Here is a 15,110-nt window from a genome sequence, read left to right on the forward strand (position 1 = left end):
AAGCTCAGAAGGAGCTAAAGAGAGCGAGAGAAAGAAAGAAGCTGAAATAGCTGTACAATCAACAAAGGAACGGAGTGTTTACTCTGAACTTAAAGACTTTTGAATTATTCCCCACCATTGTGTGGCTTTAGGACGAGAAAACAGCTCGGCTAAGTGCACGTTTATTATTTTTAAACCGTGTGAAAAGTATTATGCTTTAAGGAGTCAGCAGATGTATTGGTAGAGCTATAGAGGGCCCACACATAAAGTTTGAAGTGAGTTAAGTTTCATCTGCGGATGGCGAGAAATTGATTATTTTCCTTGAGCATGGACTTAAGTTTTAAAGTTCAGTGCCGGGTGGCCCATTCCTAATATCCATGTTAACATAGAGGACAGGGAGGAAGCAGGGCTAGAAAGAGAGACACCAAATGAGTTTGTGGGGGTTAATAGTTTAAATGAACTTCTGCATAGCAGGAGCTGTTGTCATCCATGTCATATGTTCACTTCTACTCTCACTTTTACGAATAAAGTCCAAAAAATTCAGGTAATGGTGTATCAGGGATGTCAGAGCAGTCTTGGCACTCCTCAAGGTCTGAGCCCAACCAGCTTTTGTGGGCCACACGACAAGCACACGTTCCCAGCTTAGACGCCTGGCTAGAGAACAAGGAACCCGGTCACAGAAGCAGTGTGCTCTGGCTAATCACGTTACACTGTTTTTGCTTCACATTACACTTAGTTTACCCCTGAAACGGAGTCAAGGGAACCATGACAACTCTTCAGTCTGAGAAGAGGCATGCCGTTATGAATAAATGTTTGTATACATTTTTTGTGGATCTTGGAGTGTGCACATGGAGAACGGACTGCGCTTAAAGACATCTGGATGCGATGAAATAAAATTTGTTTAAACAAAATGAAGCCCCTCTCTCTCCACCTGGAAAGCCACCCAGAGCGCACGCTGCTCATCACTACATACTTGTGCAGTGATTTTAATAGGACTGTATTGATAGATATTTCACTACAGCAGTATGAACGCTTTTGGAAATGCATGATGACTTTCAGAGCTTTCACTGAAAGAGTCAACATGAATACCGTGACTTTACATGCCGGAATTGAGGGGGGAAATGGTATTGAACTTATACCGTTGGGCTTTAACAAATTCAAAACAGGATATGCTGTAATTATGAATAATAATAATGATAATAATAATAACAACAACAACAATAACAGCATGTCCTGTTACAGTGTTCGAGTATCTGTTTACGTTTTTCCTAAAATATTAAATCAATTAATAATATAAATTATGAATGATAATCGTCCTTATTATTTTAATTATCATTATTATTTAACACAAGTACATAAGCTACATAATTTGATGCATTTCTTAAAACATTAAATCAATTAGTAATATAAATTAAAAATAATTATCTTCCCTGTCATCTTTATTACTATTATTATCATTATTATTATTATTATTATTATTGAACTTGAGTGGATAAGCTACACTGTTTGATACATTTCTTAAAATATTAAATTAATAATATTAAATTCATAAATGAATACAAATAATATTTGTTATTATTATTATTATTGTTGTTGTTGTTGAACACAAATATTTAAGCTACAAATATTGATGTGTTTCTTAAAATATTAAAAAAATTAATAATACTAATCTTCATTATTATTATTATTATTATTATTATTATTTAACACAAGTACAAAAGCTACATAATTTGATGCATTTTTTAAAACAATAAAAATAAATTAGTAATATAAATTAATAATAATTATCTTCCTTATCATCTTTTGTTATTATTATTATTATTATTATTATTATTATTATTGAACATGAGTGGATAAGCTACACAAATGGATATATTTCTTAAAATATTAATATTAAAATATTAAATGAATAACAATAATATTCGTCATTATTATTATTATTATTATTATAGAGCTATTTGCATATGCAAAATAATGTAATATTCTCAGTGAAAAGCTTAAAATGAAATAAATAAAAGATGTCAGCTGTATTTATTGCTAATGGAGAAATTAAATATTTTTTTTTTATTTTTGTACTTAAGGTTATTTCTTTCAGCTGCATCAGCTGGGCTTAACATGTAAATAATAAACCATCTAAATGTATAATACTCCTCTGCTATCTATGGCAAATAAATCAGCAGGTTTAATGAGCAACTGTTGATAAAGGGGACGGACAAAAAGAAAATGTGCAAAAAGCTATGTGCATATGAGAGACACCTATGGATTGATCAGCCTCTTAATTCTATTTTAACAAATAGTCCAGGAGTCTTGGACTGTGACGTGGGAACATGACTAGGATAATAAGCATCATGGAAGCTAATCAGATTTCTAAGAGGAATTGATTGTTGGTTTTGCAGAAAGAGCAGAAGAAGGCTTGACAATAAGCTGAAATTTAAGTGTTAATTTTTATGCTAATCTTCCAGCAATCTCTACGTGATGCAATTTGCTCCCCTGCTCCGCAGATATGAAATTGTCCCGCTCACAGAGAAAATGTCAGCTTGCCAGACCCTGAAAGCTTGTAATTTATTAGGTATGTTTCTATTAGTATGTGTCACACTTGTTAGCCAACCCCTCTCTTTCTCTCTCTCTCTCTCTCTCTCTCTCTCTCTCTCTCTCTCTCTCTCTCGTGCACACTTGTGCACATGCAAACTTGCACATTCAAACTTGCGCTCCATGTGTTTGCCGCTCAGCCCGCGGCCTTAAAGAACGTCTCAGCTCAGTGGCTGTAGCACCAGGGCATTAATGTATTATCATATATCGGGTGGTCCTTGCCCTGTGGACAAAAGGCTGTTTAATACAATTTAATGACATTCCCGAGCAGGAGGGAGAAAGGGGGGAAAGAAAGGGCAAAGCCCAGATTAAATTAGCATTTGTGGTTCTTATAGTTCACCCATGCAAAACTTAGCAACAGAAGCGCTATGACTCCATCCCTACACCCCCCCGTTTCTTTTTTATTTTGTTGTCTCTTGATGAAAAAGAGCGACAGCGTAGTATGGGAGTTCAAGTAAGAACTGAGGAGGATAAACTGGAGACAACACAGGTTTCAGCTCATAACCTGTCAGCGACGCTCATGTTCCCCAAAGGCCACGGCGTGATTGATTTTCTGTGTGGCGCAGTGATGTCATCCATAAGAGATACAAGGAGCTGACAGCCGATGCGTTTGGGCATCTCTGTGGCCATGCCGTTTACCAACACGGGTTTCTTTGTCTTCATCTGTCTCTACCTCACTTTACACATCTCTATCTCTCTTCTTTCCATCCCCTCTCACTCTCTCTCTCTCTCAAGCACACTCCCTCCTCTCATTTCCTCTCTGTTTGTGTTGTGTAAGGAAGCCAGTGCCGGGCATCCAGTGTTACACTCAGCATACTCTGTGTAGAAGGTTTGGATGCAATTCACATATAGGTCAATTAAATGCGCCAACATCTGCTCTCTTCTAACCATTTGCATACAGTATTCATATGTTAATGATGTCCCTTGTTTTGTGTGTGTATGTTTGTGTGTGTGTTTTTCACTTCCTCCCCTCCTCCCTGTCTCTTTGTAAAAAAAAAAAAAAAAATCAAGATAGAAAATTTTTGGATTCAAACCGCTTCATGTGGCGACTCCAAACCGGATTTTTATTTCCTCTCCCTCTCTCACTCGCTGAAAGCAGAAACTCCTTTACTGCGAGCGGCGGGCTTGTTTAGCTGCCATTGGCCCTGATTCGAACAAGAATCCTTCCACTGTAGCTGCAAAGGAAGTCCTTGCCTTTTGGAAAGCAGCTTAACGCCTTATAAATCAGTGATGAGGCAGATGGACCAGCGATAATCTATTTAGAATGCCTCACAGCAAATATTGTCGTACAGATGATTAGAGATTGAGCTATTTTAACTCGGCCTTCTCCGCCCTCTCAGCAAATCTTCTGCTTCTGTGAATGATTTAAATTGGAGAGTTTCTTCTTTTCACCCTGCTTTTCCTCCCTAACTATATCTGCGTTTTCGAAGCGCTCGCACAGGGGAAACGAAGTGGTGAAGTGTACGCGTTTTACGCCGCCATTTTCTTGGCAGGCTTCAATGGCGTGCCGCGGAACAAAGAGAGCAGGGAGATGGGCCCGAGCCAACAGGCTAATGACAAAACGCATGCTTCTTAACCCAATATTAGTAAGGGGACGCGGCTGTACGTGAGGGCTGGAGCCGCACCGGAGGCCCCCCGTTTCGCTTTGGTGGTCGATAGGTCCCGATTTAGCACGAGGCCACTGAAGACGGGCTGGACGATGGATGGCTAGAGAGAGAGAGAGAGAGAGAGAGAGAAAAAGAGGGAGGGAGGGAGGGTGGAGTGTGAAAATGAAGTGGAGGTTGTCAGATGTGGCAGCTGCTTGGAATCCTGATAAATATAAGTCCTTATTGATCGGCTGAAAATGAAAGATCCCAGAGTGGCGTGCAGTATTTAGCTTCTTGTCTGCCGAGCGCGTCAGCGGTGGCCTTGCCTCGCTGGGATAGATTTTCAGCGGCGCTCTGAGCCATGGCTTTGATTTCATCTTTAACCTTTTTCGGCTGCTTTTCCTTGACCTCTGCGCCACTGCTGTGATTCAGTGAATTTGTTACATTTGGCCTGACATCCTCTCTCTCTCTCTCTCTTTCTTTCTTTTCTTGCTGACAGAGTGAAGACTCATCGCCGCTATCATTGCTTGTTGCCGTGGCGGGGTGAGTCACGGTCTCTTCAACCTGACGGGCCCCGTACCAGTATGCAGTTAGAGTGATCAGGTAAGCCAACGTTCACCTCACGGCCCTTCCCTCGGTAGTTGTAACGCGACACCGCTCCTGGACCAGATACGGGACGTACGTTTAGCTCGCTGATCCCAGATCTGCGCACTTGAGCGGTCCTTAGATAAGACATGAAGCATGCTCACTTACCCGCTGGTCTCAAATCATCAGTGTCAGGATGAGATTAACTGATCCCAGAGTCTGATCCCTAACAGACAGTCCATTTGAAGTGGCACGTTTTGTGCTGAACGGTTGTAATCTTCTCCTGCGATGTGTCTTTAAGCCGAACACCTAAATGACATATAAAAGCCCAATTTAGAGCAATTGCTTCTCCAATTTGCTCTTCTATCTGGTTTGAGCCTTTTCAGTGGCATTTTTCATATGTGGCCACTAGGGATGCCACAATTCTCAATATAATATTGAACCGTTCGGTACGACATCCACGGTTCAATATGCGCTTGTGAATTGCGTTTTTTTCAGTTTTACGTTTAAATAATTTATGTGCGTTTAATTGACTGTTTGTGTGTGCCTGTAAGTCGACGAGATGAGATGAGGAAACTCCTTCCCGCGTGTAAATATTCAATCACTATGCTCTAAAGTTAGGGGGCGCTTAACCATCATTCCACACTTTAACATGGCGAGCGGCGGTGAAGTGAGGCAACAGTACGAGGAAGCGCCGGAGTCTTTCAAATCCGCGGTGTGGAGATATTTCGGTTTTGCCGTTGAGTATAATGCCGAGGAAGAAAAAACGGTGAACAAAAAAAATGACTGTGTGCAAGCATTGTTTTACACGTATAGCCTACTCAAACGGAAATACTTCCAACTGTTAAGTTTAATTAAGATGGTTTATTTATGTTTACTGAAGTACATATGTTTATTTGAAATGGTCAATTTATGTTTATTAACTTCACATGGATGTTTATTTTCAAAATGTAGGCATTTATGTGTTCCCCAGTTTGTACATGGGCTACCAGCAGCTCTAAGATTTCAGTGTTAATTTTTTGTTTTATTATACAATACACTAGGAACTACTGTTGTTGTACTTTTCATGGCTTTTAAGTAAAATAAAGGAGTATTGCAATAAATCGTTTTTATTTTTTTCTCCTTAACCTCTTACTGTTCCTATTGCCTAAGCATAGAATAACAAAAAAAAAACACTTGTGTGTCAAGCCATCAGAACCGAACCGAAAACCGTGTTAAAAAACCGAGGTATGTATTGAACCGTAGGCTAACTGTATTGTTGCATCCCTAGTGGCCACCATGAATTTTCTTTTTTAAAGGTCTCAATACATATAAAAGATATATGAGACAGTTGGTAGAGAAGTCTAGAACTAGTATCTAGAAGATTTTGAGATAAGTCTGATTACATGTGTGTCTTCTCTAGCAGTAGTTTGTATGTTAGTTTCATTAAATCTAATTTTTTAAATACATGTTATTATCCAAATTTATTACAAAATACAGTAACAATATGGCATAGGGCCTACACTACTTTTTAAAAAATAATATTAGTACTTTTATTCAGGACACATTATGTTTGATCAATAGTGACAGCGAGGAAGACATTTACAAAATATTTCACATAAATGCATTTGAACTTTCTATTCATCAAAGAATCCTGAACAAGTGTGTTACAGTTTCCACAAATATTAAGCAGCACAAGAGCACCATATTAGAATGATTTCTGAAGGATCATGTGTCACTGAAGACTGAAGTAATGATTGCTGACAATTCAGCTTTGACATCACAGGAATAAATTACATTTCATTTCATTGTAATAATATTTCACTATACTACTGTTTTTACTATATTTTTATTTGATTTATTTTTTTAATAAGAGACTTCTTTCAAAAACATACAAACAATCACCTTAAAATTCTGAATGGTAGTATATATTCAGACTAGAGTCAGCTACAAAGTGACAGTAGATTTTAACTGAAAGTTCTCATATATGTCAGGACAGGGTAAGTTTTAAATGTTTTAAATTGTGTAAATCTATTCAGTTTATTATTTAAAATACATGTAGTCCAGAATAATTGTTGGACATTTTGTATGTTACCTTGTACAAACAGTATTTTGAATATTTCATGGATTGAATTTACACATTGTTTTACTGTTTAACTTTGCTTAATTAATGGCAGATTTTATTGTGACTGCTTACCGGTGACAAGCCGATGACAAGCCTTGGTTTTAAGGAAAACCGAATACATAAACTAACTTTAAATAATAAAACCAACCTGAGAAATAATCACTGGGGTAAAAAGTGTGATTAAAATCTTAATGCGTTTTATAATTAAAAAAATTACAAATGTGATCTTTAAATCAAAATAAAGAACTGAAATAAAGAATCAAAGTAATGATTTACAATTTTTCTAATTTTTTAAATGAAAAATAAGAGGTAAAAGCAGCCTATGAGTAAAAAGTCTTCTCCTCCTCCTCCTCCTCCTCCTCCTCCTGAACAATGCTCCAGCACACTTTTAGATAGATTATAAATCCCCCTATGAGAGAGCCTGCAACAGCTGTTGGCAGACATGCTAGATATGAGAATAGCAGCATAGGATGAAGGAGCATTAAAAATTAATATGCTATTTAGCCTAGGTGTATTTTAGGTATTTGACATTTTCATGTCCGGGACAGACTAAATTTATTCATAGTACAGAAAATAAAAAAAATAAAAATAGAAAAAAAAAGATTGTAAATGGGTGGTAGGAGAGCTGTAAGCGGAGGCCGCTGTTTTTTTTTTTTTACATGGTCACCCTTTCATTCAGTAATGATAGGTGTTAAGACATCGTCTATGGAGGAGACTGCAGCCCATTATGGGCACGGTAATAATTAGCACATGGCACAAAGAGAACCGTTTGCCTCTTAAGCCTCTGCTTAATGCTTTTTTGTTGTATTGTTTTGCTATTTTTATTTCTATTTATTTTGTTTTCTGGTGTTTTTTCCTTCTCTTTGTGTTTTGTTGAATGGAAGGAACATTGTGTGTGTGTGTGTGTGTGTAGATGAGACAGTGAGAGTGGAAATCCCAGCTTCAGTAGTGATTAATTACTAATACTCCCTCAGAACATCTCTCTATCCCTGACTATCTAATCACACTGAAATCTAAGACATGTCCTGAGAGGAGAAGAGACGATAGGACTACATGGACCATCTCTCTCTCTTCATTGTAACTTTATCAATCTCACAATCTTGTTTCTTTTTCCTTAAAGGAACAGTCACCCAAAATGAATAACTTACCCCCATGTTTTTTTAAACACATATGACACCCTTTCTTCTGTAGAGCGCAAAGGGAGTTATTTATAGCAAAATGTCCTATCTGCTCTGTTCCTTACAGTGACCACAGCTGTCAAGAAAGATTTTCAGTGAATAGTCTGTTCTTCACAGAAAGCTAATTCATAGAGTGAAGCATTTGGGTTGTGGAAAGTAAAATCCCATTAATTTTCTCCATAGGGAAATTTGTTGTTAATGATAACCTTTAAAGACAGACCTATTGTGAGCTACAAGGTTATTAATCAATACCATATGATTTTTGAAGCCATAGACTTTATTTTAACTTTTTTTTTTATTTTTTTATTTTTTTTTTTATAACCATTTTATTAGTGGAATTCCTGGTGAAAAACAACATAATCCATGATTTTGACAAAAAAAAATCCACCAATCACAAAATCGTAAAAAGCAAATTCCGCCCATTCCCATGAAGCACTGTGAATGACTAGTGAATAGTGATAACTGTTGCTCTCTCTAGCTTCAGAAGACTTGAAGTAGAGCACATTAGCCATAAGGACCACATTTATGAAGCATGAATTATACATTTTAATTAGGCATTTTTGGAGCTTGACATTTCCAGTCCCCATCTGCTTTCAATGTATGGAAAAGAGCAGCTCAGACATTCTAATATGTTTCCCCTTTTGCGTTCCACAGAGCATGATTGAGTAAAGGATGTAAGATTGTATTTTTAGGTGAACTATCACTGTAACCACCCTTCTTTTGTTCTCTCATTCTCTCCATCCTTCTCTAAAAATGTTCCTCTCTTCTGCTAATTCGCTATCAGTCCATATGTGTCTCGCCTGGATTTTTGTAACATGCTCCACTCCCCCTCACTTCTCCCTCTCTCTTTCTCTCCTTCTCTCAGGTGTTATATATATACATACACTGTTACTCCCTGAGGTAATATTTAGCAATAGCATGTTTAACACCGCAACCCTCCAGTCACAAATCCTCACATCATGCTTAAAAAACATAGACGGGTGACATGTTTCTGAATCTGCTGCTTTTCTATCTCTGAAGAAAACATGGCTTTTATTTAACAGTTATAGCTATTACAGGATCACAAAAAAAAGAAAGAAAAAAAATCTCAAGGCAGGGATAATTTCCATAGATATCTCTCACTACAAAGAAAGCTGAAAATCAAAGCGTTGCCGTCATTTAAAGAAAGACAGAGACTTTTCGAATGACACTATTCATTTTTTTTTTTTTTTTTCAGTTGGTGAAATATTTGCATAGCTGAAGTTAGCAGTCTCTCTTGACAGGCTGGGGAGAACAAACAAAACCGCTCTCTCTAGAGACTCTCTCCTCCACGTAGGGTGATGCAAGCTTACATATATTAACACCGTGTTGTACGATCGCTAACTATCAGAGTGAGCCGTCTACCCAAAGTTCTCAGTTTCTTCTGTTTCTGAGCAGAGAAGCTGGCAGCCCGGTGTCACCGTTGTCAGAATTGCGTGAAAGTAGCCATGTTTGTAGCTGCTCGGCGGCTGTGTTTGGACATGTGCGACGGAGTCCTCGGCCCCTTCGGGTCAGAATTTGAGCGAGCGTGTGTGTTTCCCATGTGGCGGGAGTGTCAGAGTGTCAGAGTGGATGTGCCTTTGAGGCCGTAGCGTGGCAGATTAGCGTCTTTTCTTATCATTCAAATCGAGCCTCCGCTCCCTTTGAAAAACATATTGTACACATCCCCTCCCTCCCCCTCGTCGCCCCTGACGACAGTCTGTGGCCATGATGGCTGCCTCCGAGGAGCTTCCCCGAGCTGGTGGCGAAGAGAGAGAGGAAAAAAGACAGATAGATCGTCAGGGGATCGTGGAGGGAGGGGTTGTCCGTCCCGAACCCTCTCCCACATCATCAGAGTGTGATCGCAGCTGGGTAATTGATATATGGCTGCGGCTGTCTCTTCTCCTCACCCTTGTTAAGGTCAACTTATCTACATTTCAAGCCTTATTTCTCCACTCCCATAATATTCCTCCACAGATATTGACTGACTGGTGCGGTCTGTCCTCCTGAAAATATGAATTGAGGATGAAACAAGTGAGCGCTCGCGTAGGGGAAGGGGAGGGGGCGCCTTTATTCCGGTGCCTAACCCTTGCCTGTTATCAAAGTAACTTCCAGCTTATTAGTAACAAAAGGCCTTTTTCTCTTGCTCTCATCCCTCCCCCTCCTCCTTCCTCCTTTGTGCAGGCCGTGTTCTCTAGCGCTTCCTGAATTAAACTGCTGGCTTCCTGTTCTTTTATATGCATGGCCACATCTGGGGGAGCTTGCTCGCAGCCCCGCTGCTTAATAACAATCACCTTCCCTTTCAGTCGCCCCTGATTGTTTCTAATTCACTCTGACAGATAGTGGCTGACAAGCCGCCCGCGCCTCCTCCCTCCGTGACCCCGGCTCACTCACCATACTTATACCGCCTGTCATTTTTAATATTTGATTTCGCTTTTAAAGTTATGTGTTTTAGTCCAGTGATGAAATCAGTGTTTAACCGAAACACAAAATGGATCTCTCTCCCACTTTCTCCAGGCTTCTTTTTTGGCAGTGGCTCGCTCTTTTCCTGTTCTTTCTTCCTTCGCTCTCTCTCTCTGTCTGTGGTTTTTCTGTTCGTTTGAGACAATGGGGTGAAGGTGGTTTAAATGCCATGTGGGGTGGCACGATGGTGGCATTGTGGGGATGTTTTTTATTTTCTGATGGCGTCCATCTGGGTGCATGGTCCGGAGGAATCTATAAAAGCTGGTGTGGATTGGATGGAGTCACGGCCATGCTTTCCATTTATTAATGTGAAAGAGAGTGTAAAGCACGGCAAACATTTTATTCAACAATTATTCACCAATGGCTTCAGGCTCATAGATTTGTAGAGGTTTCACTCAAGTCGTTCTCAGCTGATATCCATTAAAGACACGTAGATGTGCATTATTTATATTTATTTATATTTTGACGGCACAGGGCCACTACTAGATTGCTAAGAGAAAGGATGGATGCATTGACAGCTAGATGGATTGCATTTTGTGAGAAATCCATTCAGTTATTTGATCGAAGTACAACCCAACTTTGATTGAAAATACACAATTTTTTAAGTCACTATTTTTTCAGTGATGGTCTCTTACATGTTGTGTTAAGAGCCTTCCTATTGCAGATCTGCATGAACCTTAACCCTCATGTTGTGGTCATATTGGCTTTAAGTATAAAGATGGAGGTATATATAGGGTATGTTATATTATTATTATTATTATTATTATTAAATAATGTAATAAATAAATAAATGATCCTCTTCTTTGCAGTTTTTATTATTATTATTATTATTATTATTATTGTTGTTGTTGTTAATGTAATTATTATTATTAAAGAATGTAATAAATAAATAAATTATCCTCTTCTTTGTAGTTTTTATTATTATTATTATCATCATTATTATTATTATTATTATTGTTGTTGTTAATGTAATTATTATTATTAAATAATGTAATAAATAAATAATCATCTTCTTTGTAGTTTTTATTATTATTATCATCATCATTATTATTATTATTATTATTGTTGTTGTTGTTAATATAATTATTATTATTATTAAAGAATGAAATAAATAATCATCTTTGTAGTTGTTTATTATTATTATTATTATTATTATTATTAAATGTGATTAACAGGAATAACACGATTAAAGACGTGATATGGTTGAATGATGCATGAATTTATGAATAAAGAAAGTTTTGATTTAGTCAGAGGAACATTAATTAATATAAAAGATAATAATAATTATGATAATAATAATAAACAACTACAAAGAAGAGGATTATTTAAATACATTTTATTTATTTATTACAATCTGACATTTACGTAAGCTTTTTTTTTTTAAAGTGTGTTGTTAAATTTTTGTTTATAAAATTAAAGCTTAAAATTATAGTCAAACGAGGATACATTTCACATTAAAAGTGTCTTGAGGGTTAACAAAAATATATCAAAGCCATAACGAAAGTGTGTAAGGAGGGGGGAAAAACTGCTGAGAAACATCTTCCTGCGTCTTGACAGCTATCTTTCTGCCTAGCAATTTACCTTAAACTACAGTACTTAACATTTTCAGGGCAATTTAAATCAAACACTTCCAGCCTTACATACTCACATTATAATTTTTTTACAAAGCACCATGTATAGTTCTTTAATCAGTCAATCACGGAGTCTGTGCCATCATAATGCACCCCTCACGCTTCCTGTTGTTCAAACACTATCACAGTTGAAATCAATAGAATTGTATTTTTAACTCACTTCAATCAAAACACCCACACTGTTTGTGTACTCTGCTCACTCCATCAATAGTCTTAAGACCAAAAGCTAAACTATTGCGTTGATGTTCAACCTACCGAACACACAGGCGTCGCTATGCTCCGGGAAGCGACAGTGCCTTGGGCGTGCCCAAGTCCAGTATTTTTATTTATTTATTTTTTTTTTTTTGAATGACAAAAACAGAACTAATTGGAGAACCACTGCATGTTTTCACTAAAGGCACAATTTAATTACATTTGAACCGAGAATGAGTATTTTGGGAATGTGATATATTCGTTCAAACAAATGGAGCGAGTGAAATGCAATATTTGTTCTGCTTTGATTAGCAGATTGGCAGGGATTTTTTGTTGTTGTTGTTGTTGTTTTTCAGAAGAGAACCAAATAACTTTTCTCAAATCAAAACTTTTGGATTCCTGTTTTACCTAAAAGTGCAAGACTTCAGGTTCAGCAACCTCAACCCCATCCTAAAGTGATAATATCACCGTTTAAATCATAATAATCCTTATCCTGAGGCTCTGTGACTGTGGGCTACGTACATTAGCCTCATTGTAACCTTCTCTGTCCTGTAGTGGCACTGCTGATAAATACTTTATTAATAACTTTCTAAATAATGTAAAATGTATTGTTGTCTCCGAGGTTGTATTAATAAACATGAAGGAATTTATTTGTCTTTAACAAAGCATGATTAATGCACATTAGTGTGTGGATTCCTAATTCTCACACTCTACTCTTCCCCGCCCAATGAAAAAAAGAAAAAAACACACACCCATCAGCATTAAATATTTATGGCATAATATTAATGGTTTTGTAAAGAAAATAACAAGTTATTAATCCTCTGATTAACAACTGATTAACCTTTTTATTAAACACGTGATCCGTGCTTCGTGGATTCAGGATGTGTCGCTCGAGTGTGCTGCGGAATAATTATTTTTGTGTCTTTTTTAATTGCAAAAATTGCACGGATGAACTGTTTTTCTGCCCTTTTTTCTTTTCAAACATGCACAGATCGAGACGGATACGGCATTGCCGACACAATATTTTGTCGACATAAAGCGACCCCAGAGCATCCTACAAAAAACACGGACTAAATATAGCAGGACATATCTGCGGACAATGAGGTTTAATTCTCACATCCGTTTATTCCTGTGTTATTGGCATGTGTGGGAAAATAGGGAGAATGCACACACTGCTAAAGGACAAGCGGCCCTCTTTCTCTCTATCTGTCTCTGCTCATCTCACTGCCATTGTGTGTATTTTTAGGTCTCGCCTGAGTCAGTTTAAGCACAATTATGCTTATGGTTTACACACACCAAGTGTGACTTCATCTTACGGGGAGGAAATGGGAGAAAAAAGAAAGCTGCCTGGGCAGTTTTGCAAATAAAATATCTATAACTATATAATTTATAGCATTTCACATTGTCACCATTTCCTGCTGCTTTTCAGCTTCCTGATACACAGACAGACAGAGAGACATGTAAAGTTATGAAGGACGGCCTGCAGGTCCCTCCTCCCTTGACTCCTTGGGAACGCAACACCCTCCTCAGGTGATTAATACAAACGTGGGGCCTGGGCTGTTTTACAAACATCTAAAAATCTAATTCATAATACGTTTTATACCCTGACCCCTGCCATCTATTGTGTCGCTATTCTTTCGCTTGCAGAATCCATCAAAGGCCATAGTGTTGTGAAAACCAACAACAATAGCAGTCTTTGTGTGGAGATGTGTGTGGGGATAAGGGTGTTGGGACACTTGTTGTTTTTTATGCTTGGTCTTATGATGGATTGGTGCTTGTTCGGTAGGGTGTCTTTGTTAACTGTCTCTTTTTTTATTTTTAATTTTTTTCTCAAATGGACTGATCTTACCTTCAGTGACTTTCCTTCACCCGCTCGCTCAGTTTAAGTTCTCGCTTTTTCCCTTTCTGTCCTGCTGTTGAGTGTTTCTTCCTTCCTCCTAACCTTTTTTCTGCAGAGTCCTTCATCTTTGCTTTCTTTTATCATGTAGTCTTTCCTTCTCTCTCTCTCTCTCTCTTTCAATCCTCACGCAAGCAAACTGGCCACCCTGGGAATCCTGGCAGTCAGTCACACGCCCCTCCAAAAACAATTATCTTTGAACTTGCTTTTAGTGCTGTTTGTCCTAATTACAGATCATTTTCCCTGTCACATTTCTACTTTTATTGCAGTTTTGCCCTGAATGTTGATCCTATTGAGGTTCAACCTTATTTTACTCGCTGGAACACCCCTAAGACCTGGATTCATCTAATATTCCCCTGTGCCTTTTGCTCTCTCTTTTCAAATTTGATTTTTTTTTCTTCTTCTTTTCTTCTATTTCTTTCTTTTTTTAATGTATAATTTTTTGTAGCATTATCTTATTGAATTAGACTGAGATCCCAAAATACACAGTAAGGATGTATGGCCTGTTTTTTTTATTTCTGGTGTTGAGGTTTAGGTTGTGCTGGCTGTGTGTATGTGTTTGAGGTACGAGCAGCCGTAAGGCATGCTAACTTCAGTCCCACTGGGAAACCCTGCATGTATTTTTAGTTCTCTGCTACAGAGGTGGACTTCGTTGTAATTAAAACTAAGTAAAGGTGGTTAATTCCTTCCTTTGCCTGGCTGTTTCAAATATCAATCTACTCTATTTTAAAGGTATCGCACATACACGCACATGCATGCTTAGCATAACACACTCACACAGACATGCACACAAGCTCATAAGCCTCTTACAGATCCGATTCCGCATGCAGACATAACATGCGCTGGAGTTGCAAGGAGAGGTTTAGACATGGTGCAGGGCCTTTTTCAATTAGAGGCGTATCGTGCGCA

General features: G+C 37.9%; 1 protein-coding gene across 2 annotated transcripts in view; it reads left to right on the top strand.

Moving 5' to 3' along the window:
- The window catches only part of LOC306877450 (zinc finger protein 536-like), a 163,762-nt gene that overhangs the window by 55,354 nt on the left and 93,298 nt on the right, over positions 1-15,110 (top strand). For both annotated transcript variants that reach the window (XM_079429219.1, XM_079429218.1), the window contains exon 3: positions 4,654-4,757. The gene's annotated coding sequence lies outside the window, so the exon portion shown is untranslated. The remainder of the gene's footprint in view (positions 1-4,653; positions 4,758-15,110) is intronic.

The sequence above is a fragment of the Barbus barbus genome (genome assembly GCF_936440315.1).
Source record: "Barbus barbus genome assembly, chromosome: 2".
NCBI lineage: Eukaryota > Metazoa > Chordata > Actinopteri > Cypriniformes > Cyprinidae > Barbus > Barbus barbus.